This window comes from Panthera uncia, chromosome D1, assembly GCF_023721935.1.
Source record: "Panthera uncia isolate 11264 chromosome D1, Puncia_PCG_1.0, whole genome shotgun sequence".
In the NCBI taxonomy this organism is placed as follows: domain Eukaryota; kingdom Metazoa; phylum Chordata; class Mammalia; order Carnivora; family Felidae; genus Panthera; species Panthera uncia.
This window is the reverse complement of record NC_064808.1, coordinates 96985607-97013393: the sequence shown is the minus strand read 5'-3', so window position 1 is coordinate 97013393 and position 27787 is coordinate 96985607. Positions and strand designations below refer to the sequence as shown.

At 39.6% G+C, this 27787-nt stretch overlaps 1 protein-coding gene and 1 long non-coding RNA gene across 6 annotated transcripts in view; both read right to left on the bottom strand.

Annotated features, from left to right (window-relative positions):
• The window catches only part of SIK3 (SIK family kinase 3), a 217436-nt gene that overhangs the window by 110245 nt on the left and 79404 nt on the right, over positions 1-27787 (bottom strand). The gene's annotated exons all lie outside the window — the stretch shown is intronic.
• Positions 1827-26053, bottom strand: LOC125915384 (uncharacterized). Its single transcript, XR_007455654.1, has 2 exons — positions 5747-26053; positions 1827-4869 (listed from the first exon to the last, which is right to left on the bottom strand). It is a non-coding gene; the product is annotated as an uncharacterized LOC125915384 (long non-coding RNA).

The window sequence follows — 27787 nt, the reverse complement described above, 5'->3', positions numbered from 1 at the left end:
TTCTTCACTGGAAAAAGTAAGCATGCCTACTTTTGTCACCTGCGAAGGTAGTATCACTTCGCAACTGGATATCCAGTTGTCCCAGAACCGTTTCTTGAGAAAACTATTCTTTCTCCACTTAACTGTCCTGGCACTCTAGGTCAAAAGTCAAATGACCATAAATACAAGGGTTATTTCTAGACTATCGAATCTACTCCAATGGTCTGTATGTCTATCCTTGTGCACACTGTCTTGCCTCCTAGTTCTGGATGTTCCAGATATTCACATTTACCTTACTCTGTGAAGGCTGATACTTAGGAAACAAAACAATGGGCTTAATAAAGTATCAAGCACCCGATATAGGACCTAGGAGGACCAGAACCCAGTTGCAATTTAGCAAATGTTAAAGAACCAAACCAAAAACATTTTTGCCTACGGCTTAAGGGGAACTCAGATTTTATTACTGAAAAAATCGATTGAGAAAGCAAATATTAAAAGTTGGGATAAAGATCGCCTACCAACTTAGCAAAATAACAAAGTAACTAAGAAGTGGAGTAACAGTCACTAGGCAAACACAGTGATGCTTAAATGGGGTGCCTAATCCAAGCTATTATTTCAATTCATTCATTCGTTCACGCAAATGTGTATGTTTAGATGCCAACTACTTCTTTATAAAACACAAAAACAAAAGCAAACAAACAAAAAGGGACCGATGAAGTGCTTACAAAATCAAATCTATAAAATAAGAAAATCAAAAATAAAAACAAATCAATAGATTCTTTCAGCCACTGTCTCCTTGGGAAATGGCCGAACATCTCCAGGTCAGCGGACATGCAAAGAACTCAACACCATCAAGTCCGTGAGTCTATAAGCAATGTACACAAGGGGAAACTTCTAATATATGGAGCAGGGACAAAATGTGTCAGACTCTTCAAAGCATAGATAGAAGATATTCTGGCCCTCACCTCCCCAAATCTCTGCTTTTTAACCAAAAAAAGGACGAAGAAAACTAGGGTTTCTTTGTCCTCTGGTTCCTCCAAACTAGGTCAGGTCTGTGTGTAATTACTGGGTTTCACATTCCTTTAGAAAAAGGAAGAGATGTCAATGCATGGAGATTTTTAACCAACAGCAGACTCAGGCTAGGGGTAGAGGCAAAAGAGTGCCTCTGCTGCTGGTGGTGCTGCTAATAACAATAATAATAATAATAAACTGGGAAATAGTCTCTTGTTTTTAATAACGGTAAGCCGATTTTCAGACAGCTAGGAAAAGAGGCCTAGTTTCTCATTCTAAGACAACAACTAAACTTGAACTTGTGGATAAATCCTCCCAGTTTCATCTTCTTCCTGGGCACACTCCCTACTTAGCAAGGTTGACATCAACTGTGAAAAAAAAAATCAAAATGTATTTATTGGAGGCTTTTATAATCAAGAACACCTACAAAGAAATTAATTAAGAACTAGCATTTGCATTACCAAAGTTCCTCCCTTAGAAAAAGAATCACCATGGGGTTCAACAACACACTCATAGAAATTTTAACTGCAAGATGGGTCATATACAAACCTTGGTGTTTTATGTGCTTTTCCATTTCCATCCCTACCCCAGAATAACCACTGTCCTAAAACTTATGCTATCATTCTTTTGCTTTTCTTTACGATTTCACCATATACGTATCACTGAACAACATATTATTTACTTAGATATGTCTGTTTTTAAACTTTATGTACATAGAATCATACTTATTATTTTTTACTACCTTTTTTGATCTGGATTAAATTTATAAAACTGATTATATTTAGAAAATTGCTGCAAGAAATGCATGAAGAGGTATCTAATTCACTTTGGGCTAAACAGTCATCCTTTTATGAATACACCAACTTTATGTATTGCTTTACAGATGCTAGACATTTGAGTTGTTTGCATTTTTAGTTATTATGAACAGTACTTTAAATATTCTTATACGTGTCTCCTGGGCCATGAGTGTAAGAGTTTCATTAGGGTGTATACTTAGGAATCACTAAGTAAAGCCAAATTGTTTTCCAAAATGGTTGTATCCAACAGTGTTAAGTGTTCCCACTGCTTTCTATCATCTGCAACAACTACTATTTTTTAATTTTTCCCAGTCTGATGGGGCATAAGGAGGCAAAGAGTTCCTTGCTGTTTTAGTTTGCATTTCCTTGATTACTAAAAGAATGGAGGATCTTTTCGTACATTCATAGACCATTTGTTCCTGCTCCAGTGAAATCAACTTATTCAGGACTTTCCTATTTCCTTTTCTTCCCTATCTTATTCTTTTTAATTTGAGGAGTTCTTTTATATTCTGAATAACAGAATATATTCTATTATATTCTGTATATATATATTATATAATATAGCATATATATGCTATAACATATTATATGTATTATATTCTGTATATATACATTACTTATATATTATATTATATTATATTATATTATATTATATTATATTATAGTCTGAATAACCTTATCAGTACATCTTCTCTCAGGTTGTGCCTTACTTTTTTACTCTTCATGTTGTCCTTTTTTTTGTTTTTTTTTTACATTTTATTTATTTTTGAGAGACAGAGAAAGACAGAGAATGAGTGGGGGAGGAGCAGAGAGAGAGGGAGACACAGAATCGGAAGCAGGCTCCAGGCCTCTGAGCTATCAGCACAGAGCCCGACACAGGGCCTGAACCCACAAGCTGTGAGATCATGACCTGAGCCAAAGTCAGACGCTCAACTGACTGAGCCACCCAGGTGCCCCTATGTTGTCTTTTTTTAAAAGTAAGTTTTTTATTGAACCATAATGTATATACAGAAACGTGAACAAATTATAAGTGTACGTACATACACAAAAGCAAGCTGGGGTTCTCAACTTTTATGAATGGACAGGGTCCTAAGATCAAAACGTTTGAGAACCACTTAGTCAGACATATGTGGTATCTTCTCATCCTTCTGTCACTAAACGTCATGTGCCCCAGCTCCTCTCTTCATACAGTTCTGGAAATCTTCAGATCTATCTATCTTCCAGTTCACTTTTCAAATTTACCCAAACTGTATCAACTTTCCATTGTGTTTTTCATTTGTTTTTTATTTTTAAGAAGTTCTACTGAGACTGAGCTCTTCTTTCGTATCTTTCTCATCAATTTTGAGTCTCTTCATGATATCATATTTTTAATTCCCTCTTTTATTTCTTCAAAAATCTACAGTCTATGAGACTGACGGTTACTACTGATGTTCTAGTTTTACCTGTCACTGTGCAACAAACCATCCCAGAACTCAGGGGATCAAAACAATAATCATTTCTTTTGCTCACAAATTTGCAATCTGTCCAGGGCTCAGAAAGGACAGCTTGTCCCTGCTCTATGTGGCATCACCTAAAGCAGCATGACAGAGGCTGGGAATCCACTTTCAACACGTTTACTTATAAGGCTGGCAAGTTAATGCTGGCTGTCAGCTGGGAGCTGAGCCGGGGTCATGGGCCTGAGGCCTTAGTTCCTTAGTTCCTGTTCATATGGGTTTCCCCGTGGACTGCATGGGCTTCTTCACAGCATGCGGATGTGTTCCTAAAATGTATATCCCAAGAGAATAAGGAACAAATGTGTGGCATTTTTATGGCTTACCCTCAGAAATCACATAATGTCAGCTCTGTCAGATTCTTCTGGAGAAAAAAAAAAAAAAAAGCAGTCACAAAAGCCTGCCCAGGTTTAATGGAAAGGAGCAGACTAGTTCTTGATGATAGAATAGCAAGGTTCTAGAAGAGCACATGACATTGGTCAGGAAATATTGTTGAGGCCTCTTTGGAAATAATAATCTAACTCATAGTTGCTTGTTTTCTTGTGCAAGCTCACACTTCTTGCCATTTTATTTATAAAACTTTGTTGAGGCCACTCTATAAAATGTGTTTCTACAAAGATCTGTTCTACTGTTTTTTTTAGTTTCTAGGTCATTTATTTCTGCTCTCATCTTTATTATTTCCTTCTTTCTCCTGGCTCTAGGTTTCATTGGTTGTTCTCTTTCCAGCTCCTTCAGGTGTAAGGTTAGGTTGTTTAGTTGAGATTTTTCTTGCTTCTCAAGGTAGGCCTCTACTGCTATATACTTCCCTCTTAGGACCACTTTTCCTGCATCCTGAAGGTTTTGGACCATTGTGTTTTCATTTTCATTTTTTTCCCATATATATTTTTTCATCTCTTCTTTGATTTCCTGGTTGACCCACTCATTGTTTCATAGCACATTTTTAGCCTCCAGTGTTTGCGTTTGTGGTCTTTCCAAATTTTTTCTTGTGGTTGACTTCTAGCTTCACAGTGTTTGTTACATTCAGAAACGGTGCATGGTACGATTTCAATCTTTTTGTATTTGTGACCTAATATGTAATCTATTCTGGAAATGTTCCCTGCGCACTTGTGTATCCTGCCGTTTTAGGATGGAATGTTCTGAATATATCTGTTAAGTTCATCTGGTCCAGTGTATCATTTAAAGCCATTGTTTCCTTGTTAATTTTCTGCATAGATGATCTGCCCATTGATGTAAGTGGGGTGTTAAAGTACCCTACTATTACTGTATTGTTATCAATTAGTTCCTTTATGTTTATTAGTATTTTATATATTTGGGTGCTCCCATGTTGGATCTGAATTTTATTCTCCCAGACACTTGGGAATCATAACCAGCTGCGAGTATTTTCCTTTTTTGTTTTTTTTTTTTTAATTGTATTTATTTATTTGAGAGAGACAGAGATAGCATGAGTAGGGGAAGGGCAGAGAGACAGAGAGACAGAGAGAGAATCCCAAGCAGGCTCTGCACCATCAGTGCACAGCACGATGTGGGGCTTGAAGTCCCGAAACCGCGAAATAACGACCCGAGCAGAAATGGAGAGTCGGATGCTTAACCGACTGAGCCACCCAGGTGACCCAGCAACTGGGAGTACTTTCAACTCAGTTATCACTTTATGGGATTTTCAAGCCTCATGGATAGTATGAAATCTGGCTGCAAATCCATGTGAGTGTGAGCTTCTGTTTAGGCGGTTTCATTAAAGACTCTCTCCCCCCTCCATCCGGATCCAAGACATTAGAAAGCAAGTCTCTGCATGCAGAGCACCTTTTATCCGCTGAGGACGTCACCTTTCTGAGGTCCCATTTTTCGACAGGCAGTCTCCAGTATGACCTCCCACTACTCTGCTTGGACACTATTCTTTTTCTCTTCTCGTCTCTTTTACTCTAATCCTGTAAGAAACCCTCAGCATAAGCACCATCTTCAGGGCTTACTTTACCTTATGAAATCACGCTTTCTAGCCCTTTCGAGACATTCTACTGTTTCGTTGTACACAAGCTCCAGCATTTTACATATATATGTGTTCACATATTTTTTCCTTTCCCCAGCTTCTTTTTAAAATGTTCTGACCAGGGGCGCCTGGGTGGCTCAGTCAGTTGGGCGTCCGACTTCAGCTCAGGTCATGATCTCGCGGTCAGTGAGTTCGAGCCCCGCGTCGGGCTCTGTGCTGACAGCTCAGAGCCTGGAGCCTGTTTCGGATTCTGTGTCTCCCTCTCTCTCTGACCTTCCCCCGTTCACACTCTGTCTCTCTCTGTCTCAAAAATGAAAAAACGTTAAAAAAAATAAAATTAAAATGTTCTGACCAGAAGGGGCTTCTCTGTACATCTAATCTATTGTATTACTGCAAAAGAAATTACTCATCACTCATTTTAAGTTATTTTACTTATTAAAAATTGATAAATGGGGCACCTGGGTGGCTCAGTCGCTTAAGTGTCCGACTTCAGCTCAGGTCACGATCTCACAGTTTGTGGGTTCAAGCCCCATGTTGGGCTCTGTGCTGACAGCTTGAAGCCTGGAGCCTGAAGCCTGCTTTGGATTCTGGGTCTCCTTCTCTGTGCCCCTCCCCTGCTCATGTTCTGTCTCTCTGTCTCCATCTCTCTCTCAAAAATAAACATTAAAAAAATTTTTTTAATTGATAAATAATTTCAGGAATACATTTATATTTTTAAAAGGCAGCTATGTAAAATCTAGCACTTGAATGGAAACGCTTTGGAAAATATTAATACACTTCCTATAAAGCCATCTGAGGGAACTTAAATTTATTAGACATACTAACTTCTATCCCAGATTTTTCATGTCTTTTAAACCCTATTGGGGTCTGTGCCCCTATGCACATTTTAAACATGATTTAAAACTGCACCACAACCCAAGAAAAAGGACATTTTACTGATTTAAAAGAAAAGCAAAGAAAACAAACAATTTCTAGTGTCAATGTCTTAAGGTTAAAAAAAAAATGAGGCCAATGTCTTGTAAGAGATAAATTCAAGTTCTCTTTGGCAAAATGAAAATGAATCAATTAGATTTAATATTCATATGCAAGTAGATTTAATATTCATGTGCATTTTATGAAACAGATGCCCTTACTATATTTTTTAAGTTACAGTCAAGGCTCAAAAGAAGCAGCAGCAGTTTATGGGGGGGGGGGGGGGGGGGGGAAAAGCTGTAAACCACTGGGATAAGAGCCTTTAAATGTTAGATCTCTCCACCATGCTGAAAGCAATGGCAACAAATTATCATATTCCCCAGAAGATGACAGCCAAACTCTTACATCCCAGGGGAGAAATGGCTATCACAACTATTAGTCGGCACTGGCAGGAGACTTAACAGCAAGCCACCGAACAGACCAGTTATTGTTCTTCATCTTGTGCAACATGAACTTTCCAGCTCAGCCTGCTAAGCATCACAGTGGTCTAGGAGGAGAAAATCCACATAGAAACAAATTCCAAAATGCCATTTCCCCTATGGGCAGTATGCATTTCCAGATTCTTCGTCCCACGTGGCTCTCCTCCCCTCTGGGTCATAACAGAACTTGGCAGATGTGAGAATTTGCTATGTATAAACTCTGGAGCCCAGATTAGAAAACTCCGCAAAGTATGCATTTGGCACTGGCAAAAATGGTTGCTTTGTGCACTGATTTGGATTTGCTAACTTAGGATATCCACAGTTTAAAAAATGTGTCGAAGACTGGTGAAATTTAAAAATCAGAAAAAAGGCACGTGTCACACACATCCCAACACAGGCTTACAAGCCTTCTGCGATCACCCTCTCCATACCAACAAAATACCAAGGCCATTATGCAATCTGTGGTTTCTTCTCATAATTGAAGAAATTAATGGCTTTGGATTCAAAACTCAGATAGCTTTACCCTGAGATATTCTCCCAGCCATGAATCTCTGTGTACAGAATCCAAAAGTGCCAGTTACCAAGCTCTCAGATAGAGGGGTCTACAAAAGGTTCTTTTCATTCACTAGCAATCTTTCTTCACAGCAAAACTTCAAAAATGTCTTTTGGAAGAGTTTTCTACTTATGAAAAAAGTCTGCAACAAACCCCTATTGTATAGCAGTGTGTTTACCAAGTTGACAGAATCCATCTATGTTACATTTCATCTCATACCTTATTGCTAGTTTTTCTCCTAACATCAAAATCAAAGAGTCTTCTTACCAAGGTAGATAGCACACAGAATACATCAAGCCTAGGAGGTATTACTAAGTTTAAAAGGGTTAAACCTGGAAGGGGGTAAATCCTCAGTCTGAATTGCAAGTAATTTGACATATGCAATGGGGGGGGGGGGGTGCATGTGAAATTACATTCCCCAGGTTTAGACAATGTAAATCTAATCCATAACAGTAACGAATTTTCGCATGTGAGTACTAAGGGTATATTCATATAAATTAGCTATAGCCTAGAAATTAATTGATCTTACCAGATGAGTTTACCCTCGTAAATTAATAAGAGCCTGCCTGTCCATGTGGACAGTAAAGTGGGCACAGAAGCTCAGTTATGACTTAATTCATTTTGGCCTACTGTACCACAGACTCTTCTGGCCTCCATTTGTTCTTTTAGCTGTTTGGAATTACCTTCACATATGTCAGATAAAAAACAAACAAGAAACTTAAGCTTAAATTTATGATTCTAAGAAAAATGGGGGTTTTCTTTTTATGAATTTGACAACTTATTTAGAGTAATAATGAACATGCATAAAGGGATACTACTGTTTAAAAAAAAACCCAGCATACTGTGTTTTATACTTTGCAACACAGTCTCTTAATACAAAATAGGAGTACAACTAACTCCTGTTCAATAAATGTAACAATTACAAATGAAAAGGCCCTCATTTCCCCCTAGACAGAAATTAAAGCATTTACTAGCATTAACTTCAACCCCGTATTTCAGACATACGGGCTTTAAAGAGAAAATGAGTTTGCAATTTCAGATATTTCTGTGAAGTCACATAACCGGATCCACAGATAAATTCAAGTTCTTCTCTACAAAGTGAAAAAGGGTGTGGCAGCTCACTCCGGACAGTGAAGCGGCCCATCATGGGCACCAATCATTCTGGTGGGGAAAAAGGCATCAATATGTTTGTTCTATTTTGGACAGATCCATTGTTTTCAGTCCGCCCTTCTCCCGATTTCTCTGAAGAACAACCTTTTAAGTTCCACCCTAAACTTCTGGCTCTCAACGCCACACAGACACTCCCAGTGTCATTAACAGTGCAGAGAGAGAAATGAGCCTGGGCTTGGGGCAAGCAAATGCCATTGGAACCCTAACTCTCACCACTTACTTTCCTACCTGTAGAACAAATGCTTGTATAAAGCTGCTACGAAGGCTAAAGCACAGAACCACCTAGAACGAGAGCTGGCCCAGAACAGGAAACTAGTAGGTATTGGCTATTCTTGTTGTTGTTGTTGTTGTTGTTGTTGCAATTACAATCACTCTACTTATCCTCGACCAGGTCTCTACTCCCTTGCCTAGGAACCCCAACTTTGTCACTTCCTAAAAGTCTTCTAACCAACTGTAGACCCCTAACTTTCAACAGATGATGGGATCTTATACTTGACATGGAAAAGACACATGAAAAATTCCTTCGATTTCTTTTATGTCTCTGTGCATCTGCATGCACCCAAACTTGTCCTGTTTGTTTCATCCCAGAAGAAGTAGGTCTCTCCTCCAACCTCAGGCAAGTAACAAGTACCCAAAAGAGTCACCAGCTATGCTCCTCCTCTTCCTCCTCTTCCTCCTCCTCAAACAAACAAAAGTGGTAGCAATTTCTAAACTCTGTGTTGCAGAAGCCTTACTGATGCTCTAATTTCAGGGCTGATAACTACCAACATTCATGTGATTATGGAGAACGGCTACTGGTTTTACTAGATTACTCTACTCTTTACCCTCAAAATCCATTTAGCTGGCATAAAGGAGGACGAGTTCTCCAAAAAATAACTACCAGTTCAAACTCACAGAAACAGAATGTAGCCAAGGGCAGGGGGATGGGGAAAATACAGAGTTCTAGAAATGGATATAGACGGGCACTTGGCTGGCTGGCTCAGTTGGTAGAGTATGTGACTCTTGATCTTGGGATCTTGAGTTCAAGTCCCACACTGCACGGAGAGGTTACTTTTTTTAAAGAAGTATACAAAATGAAAAATTACTTTTTAGTTTAATTTAGTCCAATTTAATTTAATGGGTATAGAGTTTCAGTTTTGCAAGATGAAAAGAGTTTTCGAGACTGGTTGCACAACAATGTAAGTGTACTTCACACTATTCTTAACTGTATATTTAAAAATGGTAAAGAGAGTAAGTTTTGTGTTACATGCTAATTTTAGCACAATTTAAATGTATACATACATATGTACCTACGTGCATATTGGTACTAGTCAGTACCACCTCAATACGACCTCCAGCAACCTTTGCCCTGAATTCGTTTTGGGGAACCCTCCTCAAACCATGACTTAAATTTAGTTAGCCATTTCAATTTGTTCAAGTTCCTAGCTAGCATCTAGACAGAAACTTATACAGCCTATGTCTTTCTGAAAGGTATAAAAAAATGGCCTGTTGCTGACTTACACTTGGGGTCAGGATTGAACACTCTCAGAGATGACAAGCACAGCTTCTGCTTCCCTCCACCCCGCAGAAATAAATATTATATTAAAATAGTTCCTCAAGAACACCACCCACCCTCCCAATGGAATCTTCTGACGTCTGCACACAGGATCCTTGGAACAGAGGTATGTGTGAGAAAGCGCTCTTAACATAACCTGTTCTAATGAAACCCACCAAATGAAATCCATGTTCTAGGAAAAAATCTGACTTGAGATGCAAATGTTTATAAAAACTATGGTTTAAAGATCATGTATTTTCAGGAGAAAAACTATATGCAGTACAACTAACACAGCAACAAACAAAAGTGTGGGGTGAGAACAGTAAACCATTTTAAGCAGAATAAGAAACTGTACTTCTGAGGTTTATTTTTAAAATGCTAAGTATTTACTCTTTGCCTCAATATGTTTAAGAATCATTATACAAGGAGTGTTAAACACATGCAGACATATATGAACGAAGCTAAGTTTGGCTGCATTCACAGAACTTATCTGCAGTTTGGCTGGTACAACTCCCACTCACCTCATAAAGTACGTAAAGGATGTTAGCTCATCATAGATGCACGTAATGTTGACGCCAGAAAGATCCTTGGAAATATCTTTCTAACCCAACCCCTTGGATGGACAGATGATGAAAATGAAGTATTGAGGGGATAAATAAAACCTAAGTATGAAATAAATGATGAGATCCCAGCATATGAAAATGCAGTAACTTTTTAATACACTAACATCGATTTGTAAGAAGATGCGATGATGATGATGATGATGATAATTTTTCAAAGAACACATTCACAGTAGCCACAGACTATCAGAAGCCTTGGAAAAAACATTCCAAAAATATGTGAGAACTTTACAGAGAAAACTATAAAACATTTGTGAAGGACCTAAGCCCTGTGCTATGTTCATAGACAGAAATACCTCATATTGAAAAGACCTCGATGCTCCTTCTTTGCCCCTAAATAATCCACACTCTAGTCTCTCTTCCAAATAAGACCACAGTAAATGAGATTTTTCTGTGTTGTGAGTGACAGTGGTAAGGGGAGAAGGAGGGAAAAATCTGAGTATAAACCAGGGAAAATGTGTCGTCTTACCCAAACGGTTTAAACTTGAAATGCGGGTTTCTAGTCCATAATGCCCAGCCAACAGCACCCTCGCTTTTGCTACATTCACTATTTTTCCAACTTCAAAAGTCCCTCAGATGATGATCTATCTGTATTTCCATGCAATTCTTTGTATCTGCTTTTAAAATCAGGAAGGGCTCTTAAAATGCAAAGTGAACTTTGGAAACAAAGTAGGCAGGCCAGAAGCTAATTTAACACTGTAACTTTATAGCTCACCATACACTTATTTAAAGTCTGCACAAACTTGCACCTCAGTATTCATCCACTATGCTTCTTGAAAACAGGCAGGATGTTGCTAGTTCAACACGAATACAAACTATCGTAAGTCCCTAAAAATCAAGAACAAGGTCAGCCCTGTGAGACCCTAAAAAAGTTATAAATTAAAACTAAAGGCAACCCAAGTTATTTTCAGTTAGTACCCCAGAAGTAAAGAAAGGATGGAGTAATTTAAAATGAAAAATTAGACTTGACCCTGTGGAATTGTTAACTTCCTATTAATGTGGACTTCCAATTATAACCCCATCTCTAGATTTTGGTACATGAAGTCGGATAAGGCAGGACGATTAACAGCCATAAATCTTCAACCCAAGGAAGAGAGTTTCTGACAATTTAATTCAAAAAGGTAACTAAAAACACACCTCGGGGTTAAGGTTTAAATCCTACTATCAACTGGGAAATAAACATTTCAAACTTTTTTTTTTTAACTTGAATTTATTTAAATTCAAGTTAGCTAACATACATAGTGCTGGTTTCAGGAGTTAAGTTCTAATAGAATAATTTCTGAGTCTCTTAATATTTTATTGTATCACATCAAAAGCTGCTGAAATTTAAATTTCAGTTTGAAGACAATGGCAAAAGACTTCTTCTCACTCAGAAAAAAAAACAAAATTAATTAGAAACAGCAGACATCCCATGAGAAGGCAGTAAGACAATGCGTCTCTTAATGTTGCGGTCACGTAAAGAGAAGGCTGTGACTGAACGCATTAACTGTGCCAGCTTCTTGGAAGCAACGGAACATGGTACCTCCCCATACCAATCCCCGTAGTGATCACGACTAGCCCATTACCAGCAAAGCTACACTAAGTCCTCACTTCAGAGGTGGGAACTTCCCCGAATAAAAAGCGACTACAGAGGCCAAGTGCCTAGACTTGGGAAGGAGGACACCTGCCAACATCAGACAGCTTCCCCAGTTCAAAGAAGTAACTTTTCCCCCACTTTGAGGGAGAAGGGGAGACGATGTCGTGAGGGAGGCCCAACGGTCGGAAGGCTAACCAAAGCTGGGTCCATCCTGTACACATGAATGAGTAAAGCAGCAAATCTGAACGCACAGGCCATTTAAATGTATAGTCTAAAGCCTCAGTATAATGGTAGATATTATTTTATTGGCAGTACATTAAGAAAAAGAAATCATTAATTTCTCTTGGTCCCTAGTTTTTTCAAGAATGTAAGACGAAAGACTAGTGCACTATACCCCTAGAGTCAAATAGGGACAATCTCTGTCGGGCTCCCAAGTCTAACCATCGGTTTTCTTTACTGCTACTCACTCGATCACTCTTTCCTGACTCAGGTACCTCCCAGCAGACACTGATTACTTCCACATCTGTGCCTGCAGGCTCAAATATTTCCGACCATCACCTCCTGGGCATCACCCTCATATACTCCATTACCCGACAGTCAGCCCATCCATAATTAAAATGATTACATTTTCTCTTCTCTGGCCAAACCTCCTCTTCTACCTTGAATTCCCCTGTCACCTAAAAGCACTGTTGGGATAAAGCCATAATTAGTCTACTTCCTAATTAATCTACTTACCGAAGGTCTCCTCCTCCCGCTCCCCAAACCATTAATCCCTCAAATTCCAAAATATTTCTTCTATAATGAAAGCAGTGCCACAAAATAATAATCGCTACTATTTATTAGGTATGTTTTCTGTGTTAAGTGCTGGGCTTTACATATATGATCTCATTCAATCCAATCTTAGAGCAATTCTTTGGGGTGGGCATTATTATGCCTGTTTTACAGACGAGTTAAACCAAGCTTAAGGCTTATCCAAAGTTAAAAAGATAGCTAGTAAATGGGAGACTAGGAGTTCAAGATCAGATACCACCTCTTAACCACTGTATAAAACTGCCTCATTATACAGAACACTTTTCTAAAGACTGAGGGAAGGGAAAAAACAGGTATTATCTGATTACTGTAATAGCTAAGTTACAAATTCATTATTTACTGTACAGTTCTAGCCACAGACTCCAGATAATTTTATACTCAGAGGTACTCTCAAAACACAAATCTAGTGATCTAAAAGACCAAACCAAAAATATATTTTGGTGTTTGTCCCTTGTCTTAAATGATAAAGACAAAGAGTATTTCACAATCTGGCTCCAACCCTACCTCCCACCTGTTATCTTCCCATATTCCCAGTGACAGTCCCCTTCACCCCATCCACACTTTTTGATGCTAACCACTGTAGCAACTAGTAATTCTCATTCACTCTCCTCAAGGCCAGGTCTGTGGTCAATTTCTTCAATGTAGCGCTCCCTGACTTCTCCAGCCAGAATTAATTCCTCCTTCTTCTTGCTTCCATAAGCAGGCTTTTCATTCATTCCTACCTTACAGCAAACATATCTACAGACATATACATTACACTCATACACATACATCATCAAACTTATTACAGATCCCGAAAAGGGAGTCATCTTATCTTTTCAAATATGGGGACACACATACTGAAACCCCATATATTTGTGTACCTGTAGGGGAAGACATTTGTGCACCAATCTTTCCTCTTTCTGTTCCCTTACCTCTTCCTTTCTTACCCACTCTTTCCCTACATCATATTCACTCCACAGCATGTTAAACAAAATAAATACAGTGAGTGTATGCCAAAGTGAGTATTTCCAAATGTCAAAGTAAATGACATGGTTACTAAGACTCTAGTTAGGATCAACCATGTGGTACCCAATATATATTGTACAATGGTACTGTATAAATGGTCTCATTTACACTTAAAGAAGGAGGGCTTGTCACTGTGTTCTAGGTAGTAGAAACGGCCGCCTCTGCCCAGGATAGTGAAGCTACTACAAACAGGGTCAAGGAATTGGGATTCAAAACATATCACTTAAGGGGCGCCTGGGTGGCTCAGGCGGTTGAGCATCTGACTCTTGATTATGGCTCAGGTCATGATCTCACGGTTTGTGCATTCAAGCCCCACATCGGGCTCTGTGCTGACAGTGCAGAGCCTGCTGAGGATTCTCACTCTCTCCCTCTCTCTCTGCCCCTCCCCTGCTCACGCTATCTCTGTCTCTCCCAAATAAATAAATAAACTTAAAAAAATTTTAAAGTATCATTTAAGGACCAAATGTGAACAAACAATGGGATAGATTTTTATTTCCTCCCCCGAACCCCAAAGTAACAAAAGTGCTTTCCATAGACACGATTGATTTTTATTTAAAAAAAAAATTTTTTTTTAACATTTATTTATTATTGAGAGACAGAGAGACACAGAGCGTGAGTAGGGGAGCGGCAGGGAGAGAGGGAGACACAGGGAGAGAGGGAGACACACAGAGAGAGGGAGCTGTCAGCACAGAGCCCGATGTGGGGCTCGAACCCACAAACCGTGAGATCATGACCTGAGCTGAAGGCAGATGCTTAACTGACTGAGCCACCCAGGCACCCCCACAGTTGATGATTTTTAAATAGACAAATCACAGCATAACTCTATATAATCAAACTACATGTCATTTTCAGATTGTTTTTCTCTCTACACCCTACATCCTAAAATATTCTGATTGTAAAATGTTTGGTTTAACTGGAAAATATTTTCTTTATTACTGTTTAACAAAAAGAGGGCGGGAGGGAGGGAAGGAAGGAGGGAGGCAGGGAAGGAAGGAGGGAGGCAGGAAGGAAGGAAGGAAGGAAGGAAGGAAGGAAGGAAGGCAGGGAGGGAGGAAGGAAGATGCAGAAAAAGAATAAACTTAGCTTTTTATGGCTGGAACCCTAAAACCCAAAAATACCAGTTATTTAGCTTCTAAAAGGGATTCCTTTCTCTATCCTTCTAATTATTCTCAGAAGCAAAGAGAAACAGAGATTTAAGAAAACATGCATATTCTTCTCGTACAGTGCTAAAGGAGCAAGGGAAAAACACCCTCAAGTAACGGGAGAAGCCGTGGAGACGAAGAGGGGCCGTAGGATGCTGAGGGAGGTCTGGTTGCCAAAGAAACCAAACAGTAAAGTCTAAGAGGAAAAATCATTAGTTGGAAAATCTCTGAAATGCCTCTGTAGGAGGTTAATCCCTTGTCCTAAAAGACACGCAGCGAAGAGACCAATGGTCACAAATGACATAGGGACCCCAGAGCATACCAACAGCCAAGCATCTGCCTTTTCTAAATTGCGCAGTACATCTATATCAGAGTGGCCACAGACGAATTAGGAATCTGTGATGAATCCTGTGACCTGCTGAAACCCAAATTGTGTGTGTGTGTGTGTGTGTGTGTGTGTGTGTGTGTATGCGTGCACGCTATTTTTAAAAAAGAGCTCCTGTCAGCTATAGCATTTAAGTAGGTGTAGGGCGCCTGGGTGGCTCAGTTGGTTAAGCATCTGACTGAGCCTCAGGTTATGATCTCATGGTTTGTGGGTTCAAGCCCCGCATTGGGCTCTGTGCTGACAGCTCAGAGTCCGGAGCCTGCTTTGGATTCTGTCTCCTCTCTCTGCCCCTCCCCTACTCACACTCTCTCTCAAAAATAAACATTTAAAAAAATTTTTAATAGTTGTAAATTGTATTTTTAAACAGATATAAATACAAAAACCATTACTGTTTACAATATCACCTAGGTAAACTCAGCAAACTGGAAACATTTATGACATTAGCTAACCTCTGGCCCTCCAACCTTAAAGTCCAGTCTAAAGTTGTTTCGATTTGTCTCAGTTTAGAGGGGAAAAGTTAAATTACAAAGTATCATTTATAAGTAACCAGTAGTCACTGATTTTGAAGAGTTCAAAATGAGCAAAACTACTTGAAATCCCGAAGCCAAACCTTTGTTGGAAGGCCAATAAACCATGTTGTAGTTAAGGAGAAGGGGAATTAATACAGAAAAAAAAATCACATAGAAGGAAAGAATGTTAGTTTTATTTCCTCTGGGAAACAGAACACAGGGTAAGACCTCAGCTTCCAAAGCCAGACTGATTGCTCTACTCTTTCTGAGCTGTGTGACTTCAAGAAAGCTGCTTGCCCTTGCTGTGCGCTTCAGCTTCCTCGTCTGTTAAGGTAAAGACAATAATATACTTAATTCACAGGGTAGTTGTGAGGCTTAAACGAAATCATGATTAAACTACTTAGGACAAACAGTGCTTGTTCAGGATTCAATAAATGACCATAAAATCCCTTTGACATTACCTAATTAATCTCTCCATCTTGACCACTGTTATATATATACTATCCTCCTGTGATATCACCGTCAGCCTCAATTCCCTAAAACACTTCCTTCCGCAGTACATCAAGAACCTGTGTTTGCTCATACCAAACTCAGACTTATGGGTCCGGCTTTCACGATCCTCTAAAACCCGTCCCCACGCAATCTTCCATATACATCTGCCCCCGGACAATCACTTTTTGTCCTGCTACTGCTTATCACTTACCTTCACACAAAACTTACCTCTTTTGTTTCTGCCTCTGCAGCAAGTACAGTCTTTTTAAAAGGCCCGCTTTCCAGGCTCCTCTCGCCCCTACCTTCTGCCTGTGCGACTGTTATCCACACTTCCAGAAAACAGTCCGGATTCTTTGAGAAGCTGCCGATATTTTGATCCCCTGGCGACTGCCCCTAATCCTCTCAAGAACCTAGCTGCAGAGGATAACGTACACTGCTGTCTAGTCGTGTCTGTTAGTTCAAACTCCACAAAGTACTTTTCTCCTAAAGATCTTCCCTAAACATCATCCACGGTTTCCAGCAAAATGCTGTGCACTGTAATAAGCTCTCCACTCACTTGTTTCCACAACTAAAAACAAGGAACAAAATTTTATTCAATAAACACAATGAATGATAAATCTTTCGTTCCATATTATAGCTTTGACTATGTCAGGAGGCTGTAAATAATATTCTCTTAAATGTAGCCACAATTTTATGACCAGAAAAATATCAACACATAAACTTGCCCAAATCCAGTCACACGAGGAGGGGCAGTTCCAACAGAATGAAAAATATGGCATTTCTCTATCCTCGATACAAAAAAAAGAAATAACTAAACAACAGGTAGCTGTCTACCATTCTTCAGTTGTTAACGGGATCACGCAGACTTAACGTGGGCGGGCTCGTGTTTTCTGACCAGTATCACGTTCATCCGCAACAATATCAGGACCTTTCCACTTTATTCCATTGTCAAAAAACAACACCCATGTCTATTCTAACACAAGCAATTTTACATCTCTCTGAAGTTAACAACTGGAGGAAACAAGCTTCAGAGGAACCGCTGGCCATTATTATTAGATTACCCATCTTGAGATACTTTCACTGCCAGTCTTCCTTTGTTTTGCCAGGCACTTGACTCCATAGCAACTAGTCTGAGGATGGACATAAATCCACACACATGAACAGAGATGTGCTGAGCAAAATACTGCTTATTTACTCAGCCAATTCATCTGGATCTAACAGGGCAGGCAGTCTGCTACAGAGGCAAGTGAGACGCGGACAAACAAAAGACCCAGGAGCAGAGTATCTCATATGGGTATCAATTATTCACTCAACAAACATACAAGGCACTAAATGTAAATCCACATCTATGCACCCTATACTATATGCAAGGTATTGTACTTAAACAAAGACTCATTCCATAGTGGCTTGCGTTTTTAATAAAAGGTGTAAGACATACACCACTAAAAAGGCAAATACAGCATTTACTGTTAACATATTTATATTTCACATTGATTCAGGGAATGTTTAAATACATATACTTACATAAATACACACTGGCTAAATATAAAATGAAGAAAGAAAAAGAGAAAATGAGATTAGGAATACAAGATTTTAAAAAGATGTTAGTATACTAAAATGAGAACACTGGGATCTTTAACATTTTTCCAGAGAGTGACGAATGTACAGTGTATAGAAAACAGAATACTATGAATTTGGAGGAACAACAGATCTCAGCCAATCAGGACAATCAGGGAAGGCTGGGACTCAAAAAAAGCACAACAGGGCTATTGTTGACAAAGAAGGTTGATTCCTTTTTTAAATGACAAAATTGAATACTGTTGCTCAAAAAAAAAAAAGTGTGTAAGAAGTTCTTCTAGAAAACACATGAACAGGTTTGATCAGCTCTTCGTCTACATCCTTTAATACTCCGTGTATCTCCCTCCCAGGTCTTTCACGATCTTGGTAACAACCAATGCCTAGAGCAATGTATCAAGCACATAGTAGGTGCTTAATAAAGGTCTCTTGGGGGCGCCTGGGTGGCTCAGTCGGTTAAGCGTCTGACTTCGGCTCAGGTCACGATCTCACAGTCTGTGAGTTCGAGCCCCGCGTCGGGCTCTGGACTGATGGCTCAGAGCCTGGAGCCTGCTTCCGATTCTGTGTCTCCCTCTCTCTCTGCCCCTCCCCCATTCATGCTCTGTCTCTCTCTGTCTCAAAAATAAATAAAAACATTTTAAAAAAATAAATAAATAAAAAAATAAAGGTCTCTTGGATCCACTTAACAACCCAATTATTTTCATGGTTCTACTAGCCTCTAAAGTTAATTATTAGTTTTTCCCTTTTTACCAGTTTTAGAAATGCCTAGAAAGCATAGAGTAAGTTGAGATAGTGGCACTTCCATTAATGTTCAGGGGCTCAAAGAAAGGAAAGTAAGTAACAGACTGACAACTGTAGTTTAAAAAATACTTGTAATTCTCCTTCCTCTTTATAAGGTGGATTTGGGATGTAAACAGAAATAAATGTTTAAAACCTCAATTCCCACCATGATAGCCAGGGACTTTGACCATGATCTCACAGGTAAAGAAACGAAATGGAGAAACGGCAGGACAAGGCTGTGGCTTTCACCATTTCCTCACCAAACCTGAGCACCATATGCCTCAGGAAGCCTCCACCTGGCACAGAAAGGTCTCATCTCATCTAGTGCTTTGCACTCTTCCCACACCTCCGAGATCACTTAAGTTTTTCACAGAATCACAATTTTTAAGTGTGTAGTTACATGAGCTTTTTACTTAATACAGTAAAAGTATAAATTATCAGCCATACAAAAATGAAAAGTTAGCCATAATCCCAAACCAGTCCAAAGAACTTGCTTTGAATTACACTAAAAGTGTATAGCTAGAGAACTAATTGTACTAAGTGATCCATTTTGAACAAATCAAAGAGAAAATTGACAGCTATAGGTATGCAACCCTCAAGAACAAAGGTATATGAAATAAAGGCACATTTCAAATCAGACTCCAGATTTATGCAAGCCATGATATTTCTTGGCTTTTAGTTCAAAAGACTTACGAACAAAATACATTTTTACAAATACAGGGGAACCAAACATGCCTAGAGTTTGGCCATAGAATTTAAAATATTAGAACAGTTCCAGAATAACTGGTTTAAGTCCCAAGTGTAAAGCATTTTTTTTTAACTTTTTAAACGTTTATTTATTTTTTTAAGAGAGAGAGACAGAGCACAAGCAGGGGAGGGGGCAGAGAGAGAGGGAGACACAGAATCCAAAGCAGGCTCCAGGCTCCGAGCTGTCAGCACAGAGCCCGATACAGGGCTCAACTCGTGAACCACAAGATCATGACCTGAGCTGAAGTTGAACACTTAACCGACTGAGCCACCCAGGTGCATCCAAGTGTAAAGCATTTTTATGTTTTTATTGGCAGATATGGCTTACCTGTAGGTTCTTCACTTCTTTACCCCAAGCTGTTAACAACAGGGCAAGTATGTGATAATTAAGCCAGAGACAGATGTTTGCACTCTAGTTACGGTTTGGAAACTTAAATGTCTATGACTTCTCCAAAGCTGTAAACTTCAATTCCTTTAAAATTCTTTAAAATCTGTGATTCCTCTAAGCTCAGGGTAGATCAGCAATGACAAACAACTCATGATGCTAACTGCTGTCTAGTCCATCCAGATGAACGCTGGCTTCACATCAGCTTTAAGTTCAGCATATTTGTGTGCTTATGATACCAGTAGGAGTATAATCTTGTGAGACACAGGAGGGGGTTGGATCTGTAAGAAGACCTTTAATTGAAAAATATTCTTCATCTGAAGAAGCAATTCAGTAAAATGCTTCAGTTTTCCACAATCTAGCAATGTGACTTTAAATAAAAATCATCTCTCTATACTTGGCTTTAATTTAAAGTCTTTCCAAAATAATCCCATCAATTGACCATGCTAAGAGTACAAAATGAGTAAAATAAACAATCATTTTCATTGTTATCCTCAGATCATATGCAATTAATCAATCTCAACAATGTCGTGGTAAATATTCTTATGGCTACACTCTTGTGACCTATGCTTATTTCTATAAGACAAACTCCTAAAACCAAAACTGTTAAGTCAACGAATATACACTTTCTTTTTTTTCTTAATTTTTTTTTTATTTGTTTTTGAGAGAGAGAGAGGGAGACACAGAAGCAGAAGCAGGCTCCAGGCTCTGAGTTATCAGTACAGAGCCCGACGCGGGGCTCGAACTCATGAACCGCGGGATCATGACCCGAGCCGAAGTCGGACGCTCAACCGACTGAGCCACCCAGGCACCCCAACGAATATACACTTTTTAAGATACTCCTCAAATTGTACCTACCTAGTCCCTCACCCCACAACAACACTGAGTATGGGTTTTTTGTTTTTTTTTTTTCCAAATAAAACCTCACCGTTTGGGAAAGTAAAAAAGAATTACATCATAATTGACATTACATAATTGACACTGGGTGATATATACACACACACACACACACACACACACACACACACACAAGGTATATCTAATATTAGATATGTACATTGGATAATTGTATGTTTTTTTCATTGCTGCTAAAAATTTCTATCAGCTCATTTTTAGCTCAAAAGCCTCTTGCTCAACCTCTGAATTTTAGCAGGCTTATAAAAAAAAAAAGAGAAAGTACACCATAAAATAAAACTATCCCGATACTCCTGTCCTGGAAACTACTTCCTCAAACCTAATGTTGGCAAGAAAACATCTCCGCTACTTGGGCTCCGATACAAAAGGTATACACAGGAGACCTGATACAACACCTGGAGGAATAAAGTCTATCTGCAATTAGCTACACATTGTTTGGAATTTATAAGTCAGATCAACCCACTTGGGATTGGTTTGTTGGTTAACTACTTTCCTAGACATCCCTTTTAAAATCTTAAGTGCATTTTAATGCATAGTTCTGTCATGGAGCCAAGAAATAATGAAACAGGGACTATCAACTCTCTTTAATGCTGTCAGATTACTAAAACATTAATGACAAAGCATCATATTAAAGTGATCTATCTTAAAAAGTAATATCAGACCCCATTAAATTACAGCTGATTCATTGGTTGTTACTTTGCCCGAACAAATCTAAAAGACTTAAGCAGCTTTTGGGCTCAACATTTTCTCTAACTTGTCCGACTCATTCAGACACTGCCAAGGCCAGCTCCAGAGTGATTACCTGGTTTGTGATGAATGTATTTCTTAAAGACTATTAATGTACTTACTTATGCCAGCATAGCTGGAGGGGAGAAAACTGGCCCAATGAGATCATTTAGTCGTTGACACCAGATTATAGTAACACTCAAAAAGACAACAGGTTGCTTAGCAGCAGTTTTCCAAATGCATTCATATGAAGAAAACTGACAGTAATCTTCTCCACAGAAAATCAGACTGAACGTATTCATAAAACAGTACTCACTGATCCCTCGGCAAAGAAGCTCAGCTAAAAAAGTCTACCTTCTTGGCAAATTCTCCTCATACATGGAACTAGAATCTGGGATCATTGATCTCTCTCCCCAAAGTTCTCCCACCTTCTGTGAGTGGGGAAAACTTCCTCTCCTCAGAAGTTCACGCCACTCAACCATACGACTCTCTAAGTCAATGTTCTAATTCATCTCCAGCCCACCTTCCAAAGTACGAGAATGATTTGGCACTGGCTCGGTCTTCTCCATCCTAGTTACAACCATCCTTCTAGCCAACCTCCCATTATGGAGATGTTACTGCCAAGGACCTTTATCTCCTCTCCTAGATTAGTCATAATCCATAGCTAGTCCAGTCTTGAAATCCTAAAGTACTATATCTGCATCAGCTAGACAGATTTTTTTCCAATTTCCAACATTCATAATACTTATCCTGCAAAATTATAAGAAACAACTAACAAGGATTCAAGATAATGTTAATCCCCGCCCCCCCAATAGATTAGTCTATTGTCATTGTTCTCATTGCCTTATAGAACCACATCAACACTCTTTAACGTCATTAGAACCTTCCATCACTTGACCCCTTCTCCTTCCCTTTTCTTGAAATTGCTCCTTATCTTATCACGACCAAGTTTCTATGACAGTAGCCTTTAATCACTAGTGTTACCTATTTACCTAACACTCCTCAATCCCCTAGCATTGGCCTCCCACCCTATGACTCTAGTGAAACCCGTCCCACTAAGGTCACCAACTGACCTACTGGTAGATACTTCCCAGTCTCCATCTTAATGACTTCCCAGCAATATTTTCCAGAACTGACCACTCCCTTCTTTCAACTCCTCCTTCTGCTCCCAACAAACCCTCCCCTACCTCTCTGGTACCTCTTTTATTATTGACCCTATTCTTCCCCCTCCCTTCCCATCCTCCCCACAGCAGCCAGAAGGATATTTGTTAAAGGTCTAATTTGGTCATGACACTCTCTGGCTTAAAACAGTTCATGTGTTTTTAGACAAACTCTTTTCATGTGGGTCACCAGGTGACTGTTTAATTCCCCTGGCCTCATTTGTCTCCACACTTCCCTGCTCTACACAATCCTGCCACACTAACTGACTTGCAGGGCCCTAAAAGGACCAGGGTTTTTCTCTCATCTGCTCTAGCCATTTTCAGATACTATTTCCTCAAGTGAAGCAGCTCAGCTCTTTCCAACACCCCTAACCCCACCCCTAAGTGAAGCTGTACAACTTCACTTGGCTGTCTCCTAAAAAGGCCCTCCCGCCCCCCAGAACTGGGTTAGGGTCTACATGCTGTCATAAATGCCCTGGTGCAGCACTTGGCCTTTGTAACAGGCAGTTTTTGTTGCTTGTCCAATCTCCCACCAGATGATAAGTTCCCTGGAGGTAGTAACTGTACCTTGTTCACCTTGTTAACCCAATATATAACTAATCCTGTGTCAGACATAGAACAGGAACTTAATAAACATTTCTCAAACACTGAATGAATAAAGGGCACCCTTTTCTGCATGCCTAGAACAGTTTCCTAATTCAGGCCATTATTTCCTGCTTGAATACTAGGAGACTCTAGAAGAGTGTTTCTCCTGACGAACAAACAGTCTCTCTACCTTCAATCCACACTCCATATTGCCACACGAATCCATCAATGCAAACTTGATTCCATGTGTCCCCTTCTTAAAAGGTATGAGAGGGCACCTGGGTGACTCAGTCATTAAGCAACTGACTTCAGCTCAGGTCATGATCTCACAGTTCGGGAGTTTGAGTCCCGCATGGGTAAGCATTGGATAAACACGAGCCCCACTCCAGGTGAGCACGGGCCCCACATCGGGTGAGCACAGGCCCTGCTTCAGAAGCCCCACTTTCTTTCTCTCTCTCTCTCTCTCTCTCTCTCTCTCTCTCTCACTCTGCCCCTCATGGGATTCTCTCTCTCTCTGCCCCTTGCTCACTTATACCCTCTTTTTCTCTCTCTCTCTCTCAAAAAATAAAAAATAAAAAAGGTATTATAAGTTTCCCCACTATCTACAGGAAAAAATCCAAACTCCTTAGCATAAAATACAAAGCTCCTCTGTTGTCTGGTCCCCACAACCTATCCTTTCTCACCTCCTACCACTTCCTCACACTGCTACTGTGCTTTGGCCGGATGAAACCATTTACACTTTCCTGAACTTACCATGCCTTTTCCAAACCCGTCTTGGCATCTACCCTCAATTCCCTTTCCCAGTGTTTAAAGGCTATGGTTTGAACTTCATGCTAACATATAGAACACTTCCTGATTCTGCAACAGACTGATTGTAAGTGGCCAAATATTAGGATAAAGTGTTCGTCTCCAAAAAGAAAAGCACTGCGTGCATCTTAGATCATTTTCCCAAACAGAAGCGGAGTCTCTTTACGTAAGTTACTTTCACCGGGGTCCATCTGGGCAAGAAATTCTCCTTCTTCACAACACACTTGCATCTTAGTCCGTTACTGAGGGAAAGAACACCAGACTCAGGAAGAACAAGAGGAAAAAAGAACATGTCATGATCCTGACTTCATAATAAACACACTCTAAGCTAAAGCGGCATTAAGTAGAATTCTAATGTAATAAAACGCTTGCAACTAGCACTTCTTTCATGAAGAACATGTAGGAGGAGGGCCTGTCATCTGACAGTATCTGCCAGGTAAGTATTCTGCAAGTATCAGAAATCACAAGCAGAAGGTAACAGTCGCTGCCACCAAAAAGTCTGTATCCCGAAGTGAACCCTACTGTGAAATGAGGTGGAAGTTGTGTTTTTCCTGTCCTAAAATCCAACTTGCTCATATTCCTCACAGGTAGCCAGTGCTGGTAGAGTACGGATCTGCCAGCATGAAAAGCAGTCAGTGTTCTGCCTTAAGTACACGTGGCTTGTCAAGTAAATGCTGCCTTTGTGGTAGTTGCTAGAGCAATAACCAACAACAACAACCCTCCCCCCAAAAAGGGCAGTCTGCACGGCGCATTAACATCTCCTTTCTTAGGATATTGACTTTTGCCACGTTAAGTCTCTTGTTATGATGAGAAATTCACACTGACTCTACCAGGTCGACACTATTCAGAATCTGACCGGATTTATATAGAATTAACCGCGTGGCATGTGCCCAGCACTCATTCATTTCTGTTCAGTGAGTCTTTAGTGAAGGACAACATAAAAGAAAGCCTTGGCTCAGGCAGATCTGGCTTGGAAATCAATCTCCACGACTTACTACCAGTCTTGCACTTGGCACAATTTGTTTAACATCTTCAATCACAATTTCCTTCATGTAATATAGAGACGACAGAAGTACCTAGCTCACAGGGTTGTTCTTGGGATTTCATAAAATAATATATTCAACACAATGCCAGGTACACGGTAACCACATTATAAACACAAACAATTATTACTGTTACTTGGATTTTGCTCCTGCAGCTATTGTTTGCTTTACAGAAGGTGGACATCAAAGAGGGTTACGAATTCCACATACAAAAAAGAAACAACTCAAGCTCAGAATTGAAAGGCAGAGCAACCTACTTATTAACAGACTCATCTATAAAAGAGGAATACAAGATTCCCATTTCAGTTGCCAAGCATTGCTCAAAAACTACACGTTAGCAACAAATGCTCCAAAGGATATGCTCTGATTATCCAGGCGCTATTGCCTTCATCTGGGCATCTACAGAAATTGTGGAGAAAGAAAACCAAACGAAGTAAGAAATCACACTAAGGTACTTATTAAGCAGCAAAACGCTACCTCAGAAATTGCAAATATTCAAAATCCTCTCCAAATGACACCCTACCACCCATTGATTAGAAGCAAAACGGACAGAACGTAACCCTGAATTTGAGTAGCCTGAACTCAACCTGGAGCTTGTCCTTAATTAAGCTTTGACAGGTAAATTCGATGAATCTACCCTTAGGGGCATACATTGATTGAAGTAACTAACAATGTTGTTTGGACCTTACAAACAGGAACCCTGACAACCCCTGGGTAAATGCATTTTGCTAATCAATTCTGACAAAATATAATAATAAAATGGTGGAAGGTGGAAATGACAGAATAATACTATTAATTAAGACTTGACTCAATTCTTTCCTTCTAATCTTAAAAGTCACAAGAGCACTTCTTCCCGCCTGGCAATAACATTCCAACCAGTGAAACTCTGGTTTCAGTTCCTCTGAAGCTGTTCCTGAAGCTCCTCTCCTCATCCCACCTTCCACCAACTCTGGTCCAATTCCTACTGGACAATGAGAAGGGAAACAAGGTCACAGGCTATGAGATAATGAAGAGGTCCCAAACCAAAGACTTCTAATTAAACTTAATGTCCTAAGGCTTGGGCAATGGAAGGCATGTTAGAGACATATAGAATAGCTACCACAATTTCATTGGTAAGGAAACTGAAAGAGTTGCCCAAGTCTCACGCAACCAGTTACTGTTAAAGCCAGGATTGGAACCCAAAACTCTTAGATCGCAATCCAACATCTTTCCTACTATGTCCCTGAGATCAGTTTTCAGAAGATTGTACAATGACTTCCTCTCCTTTTTTACTATATAATATCCAGAATATAAGACAAAGGATGAAGCACTGGGAACAAATAAAAAAATACTAATAGCTAACACTTACTGAAAGCTTATGTGCCAAGCACTCTATTAAGCACTTAAGTGCATTATCTCCTTTAATCCTCTTAACAACCCCAAAGGTGGGTGCAATTTATTAGCCTCCTTTTACAGATAAGGAAATTTAGGTAGACAGAGGTTAAATAACTCACCCAAAGTCACACAGCTAGTAAATGATGGATCTAGAATTTGAGCTCAGTCTAACTCTAGAATTTGAGCTCATCCACAATTCACTAGAATGCCATCAATCCCATAGTATTTCCCTCTGGCCCATGCTCTATCACAGCAGCAACAGCTTCCTACTGAAAGCAAAGGGATGAAAAATAATAATTTGGTGAATTAAGTATCTATGATAAAACTGAGAATTTAGGGGTGTCTGGGTGGCTCAGTCGGTTAAGGTCCGACTTCGGCTCAGGTCATGATCTCATGGTTCATAAATTGGAGACCTGCGTCGGGCTCTATGCTGACGGCTCGGAGCCTGCAGCCTGCTTCTGATTCTGTTCTCCCTCTCTCTGCCCCTTCTCTGCTCACACTCTGTCTCTCTCAAAAATAAACAAACATTAAAAAAAAAAAACAACAACCTTAGATTTTAATATAAGCCCATTTGCTTTCTCTTCACCAAAACCCTTCTCCTGTTCCTCATCAATTCAAACCAACAGATCTATACTGAATATGGGGGGGGGGGGGGGGGGGGGGGGGAATGTCCATAGGTGCCCATGCCAATGTATATTCAATCACAGGCTCTTGTGTGGTAAGGATCCTAAGCAAAGTTGTATCTTTACAGCACCCCCCCACGTCTCACAATTATGTTATGGTGTATCACAATAATGATAATCACATATCACAATATGGTTTATCACAATAAATAGATTTAGATAACTTTTTTTTTAAAGAAATTTGACATTAGGCACACTCTAAGAGTTTAGAATGTGAGTTAACCATTTTGTTAAGTTGTTCAATGGTCCCCACTAAAAAATGCACACCATTTTTCTTTCAAAGATACTTCAATAACTAATACATACCTTACAGAAAATGTAAGTTAGAAAGAAACAGAGTAGCAGACAGAAAACCCAGCTTTAAAAATTGGGAGGAAGACACATAAAAAAGCCTGACTTTGAAGAAAAATATGGAAATATAACCATAAAATTCAGATTTATTCTAAAACAAGTAGAAAATTGGACCCTTAAGCTTAAAAGACTGCCAAAGGGAAACAAACTAACCTTTATTGCTAAGCACTTTTCTCCCCCTGGTTTAATCCATACAAAAACCCCCAAG